The sequence below is a fragment of the Oncorhynchus gorbuscha genome, unplaced genomic scaffold, assembly GCF_021184085.1.
Source record: "Oncorhynchus gorbuscha isolate QuinsamMale2020 ecotype Even-year unplaced genomic scaffold, OgorEven_v1.0 Un_scaffold_1749, whole genome shotgun sequence".
NCBI lineage: Eukaryota > Metazoa > Chordata > Actinopteri > Salmoniformes > Salmonidae > Oncorhynchus > Oncorhynchus gorbuscha.
The window spans coordinates 110395-114232 of record NW_025746437.1 but is presented as its reverse complement, the minus strand read 5'-3'; the positions used below and the strand labels follow the sequence as shown (position 1 = coordinate 114232).

The following is a 3838-nucleotide window of genomic DNA, read 5'->3' as shown; positions in this document are numbered from 1 at the left end:
ACTCATCCACACCCACATACAGATATCCACTCATCCCCACCCACACAGATATCCACTCATCCCCACCCACACAGATATCCACTCATCCCCACCCACACAGATATCCACTCATCCCACCCACACAGATATCCACTCATCCACACCCACATACAGATATCCACTCATCCCCACCCATACAGATATCCACTCATCCCCACCCACATACAGATATCCACTCATCCCCCCCACACAGATATCCACACATCCCCACACATACAGATATCCACACATCCCCTCCCACACAGATATCCACCCACTCCCACCCACATACAGATATCCACTCATCCCCACCCACACAGATATCCACTCATCCCACCCACATACAGATATCCACTCATCCCCACCCACACAGATATCCACTCATCCCACCCACACAGATATCCACTCATCCCCACCCACACAGATATCCACTCATCCCACCCACACAGATATCCACTCATCCCACCCACATACAGATATCCACTCATCCCCACCCACACAGATATCCACTCATCCACACACACACACACACACACACACACACACACACACACACACACACACACACACACACACACACACACACACACACACACACACACACACACACACACACACACACACACACCAGCTGATATCTCAAAGTGCTGTACAGAAACCCATCCTAAAATCCCAAACAGCAAGCAATGCAGGTGTAGAAGCACGGTGGCTAGGAACAACTCCCTAGAAAGGCCAAAACCTAGAGAGGAGCCAGGCTCTGAGGGATGCTACACACACATCACAACTGATGCTACCAGACTGGTATTATGATATACTGAACCTGCAGTCAGCATTTCATTGGACGGTGTTTACCATGTGACTAGGAACAACTCCCTAAAAGGCAGGAACCTAGAGAGGAGCCAGGCTCTGAGGGATGCTACACACACATCACAACTGATGCTACCAGACTGGTATTATGATATACTGAACCTGCAGTCAGCATTTCATTGGACGGTGTTTACCATGTGACTAGGAACAACTCCCTAAAAGGCAGGAACCTAGAGAGGAGCCAGGCTCTGAGGGATGCTACACACACATCACAACTGATGCTACCAGACTGGTATTATGATATACTGCACATTTTAAAAACGGGCCCTCCACCTCCTCCCCAATAGTGTAAATATTATACTATAACTGGTGTCTTCCTGTATTATGTTGATGCTAAAATGTTTATTCTACTGAGACATTTACTTTTGTTCAAATTCTTAAATGTGTTTTTTTGTGTTTTTTTGCCCTGTCACGAATGAACCTGCAGTCAGCATTTCATTGGACGGTGTTTACCATGTGACTAGGAAAAACTCCCTAGAAAGTGTTTACCATGTGTATCATGTACATACGACTGATACAACTAGAAGCTGCCTGTGTCTGTTAACTGTCTGTCAGTCAGTCAGTAAGCAGGTCAGTCAGTCAGCAAGTCAGTCAGTCAGCTAGTCAGTCAATCAGGAGTCAACATGTCAGGTAGTCCTGGCAGCACGGCAGTCACTCCCAAGTCAGCTAGCTTCATGAAAAACAATTCAGCTAGTCCTAAAACGAACTCCGAGGTCACAGCTAGATTTACAGTTGATTTGTCAGAGTCAACTAGTTGCAGTCAACCAGATATCTTCTCGTCAGCCAGCTAGCCGTCAGGTCAGAATCTCTGCCGGGGTGCAGACCAGCTGAGCCGTCACCTCTCCAAAGGGGCCGATTACCAGCAGCACTAAGGTCTAGTCAGTAAGAATGCAGAGTCAATCTTGTCATTAAAATCAGCCAGTCAGCCAGCCTCAGTGCTATGTCAGCCAGTCAGCCAGTCAGCCGGTCAGTCAGCCGCGTTAGTCAGTCAGGAGCAGAAAGCTAGTCAGTCAACAAAGCCAGTCAGCCAGTCGCGTTAGAGGACCTGGAAGTTAGTCAAGCCGTAGTTTCTGCTTCATTCATCTCACTCCGGCTTTTCAGTTCTGGCTGTAGGTGCCGCAGTTACCGAAAGTTTGGTACATCCGGCAAGAGAGCCGCTTATTATAGCCAATCATAAAGAGCCAGAAGCAGCTCTTTCAGTAGTTAGTTGGAATAGGTCTGGGGCATGGCCTGAAAGGTTTAGAGGCCATGCCATCATTGTGTCAAGAGATCTAGTACTAAACACTGAGTAGTCTCTCGATGTCAGCAGTGAATGCACTGTTTCAGGTCGCTTCTGATAAGAGCGTCTGACAGATTTAAATAAAGAATGTTGATCTCTAGTCCTGGGAGATACGCAGACTACAACTGAGTTAGAAGTTACCCAGTCAGAGTCCGCCAGTCAGTCAGTCAGTAGTCAGTCAAAGAAGTCATGAAGTTACTTGTGAAAGTCATAGTCAGTCGGTCAGTCTGCTTAGTTAGTTAGTCAGTTACCCAGTCAGCCAGTCAGTCAGTCAGTCAGCCAGTCAGTCGGTCAGTCAGTTACCTAGTCAGTCCAGTCAGTCAGTCAGTCAGTCAGTCAGTCAGTCAGTCAGTCAGTCAGTCAGTCAGTCAGTCAGTCAGCCAGTCGTCAGTCAGTTACCTAGTCGCCAGTCAGTCAGTTAGTCAGTCAGCCAGTCAGTCAGTTCAGCCAGTCAGTTAGTCAGTTAGCCCCAGTCAGTCAGTCAGTCAGCCAGTCAGTTAGTCAGTTGCCCAGTGGCCAGTCAGTCAGTCAGCCGTCAGTCAGTCAGTCCGTCCGTTCGTCTATCCATCCACCCATCCTCTCTCTGGCTGTAGGTGCCGCGTGCCGGGGGGACGCACTACTGTGTACCACGCGTCGTCTGAGGAGAGACTGTGTCTAGTGTTCAAACTGGATGGAACCAGTCTAGCCTCCTTCTGTGACCTGGAAATACGGAGCACGAAGAGACAGGTACACACACACACACACACACACACACACACACACACACACACACACACACACACACACACACACATATACACACACACACACACACTATGCATTAAACGTAAATATTACACACACACAAGAACACACACAACAACACACACGCACAAACGCAAAAACACACACGCAAGTACACACGCAAGAACACACACGCACGCACACATGCACAAACACAATGTTAACCCTTCCCTTCTCCTCTCCTCCTCCTCCCTCTTCCTCTCCTCCTATTTTCTCCTTCCCTCTCCCGCTCCTCTCCCTCCTCCTCCCCTCTCCTCCCCTCTCCAGGTGAGTTCGGGGGGTCTGGCTACGTACTTGAAGAAGGATCAGGAGGTGTGGTTAGAGACCAACGATTATAACGGCATGACGGGAAAAAACCTGAAGGGAACAGTCTCTTCTCTGGTTTCCTGCTCTACTCTCATAACCTGAAGGGAACAGTCTCTTCTCTGGTTTCCTGCTCTACTCTCACTATATATATCTCTATCCTCTATCCCTCCATCCATCCATCCAATCAATCATCCATCAATCAATCAATCAATTAATGAATTACTTAATAATGTTCTTCTATTATTCTGTTTTTGAACAGAAAAGCGTTTTTAACTCATGAGTTTTGGTGTTGTTATTATCCATTGCTTTAACTTGTATTTTGATTACATGAATCAAGGTCAACTGTGTTTATGCTGAACAGGAACAATCTCCATGTTTACTGTTTGATCTTCATCAGGGTTAGATCAAACACATTTCAATTCCAGTAAATTCAGAAGGTTTCCTCATTTTAAACCATTCAACAGAATTGTATTGTGATTTCAGTGTACTTCCTGAATTGACTGGAATTTAAATAGAATTGTCCCAACCCTGCAATCCACAATGCTGTGTTTAAAAATAACCTATTCCTATATAGTGCACTACTTT

The 3838-nt window shown here is 46.7% G+C and overlaps 1 pseudogene; it reads left to right on the top strand.

Moving 5' to 3' along the window:
• Positions 1-2757: 2757 nt before the first annotated feature.
• Positions 2758-3533, top strand: LOC124024152 (annotated as a pseudogene).
• Positions 3534-3838: the final 305 nt, after the last annotated feature.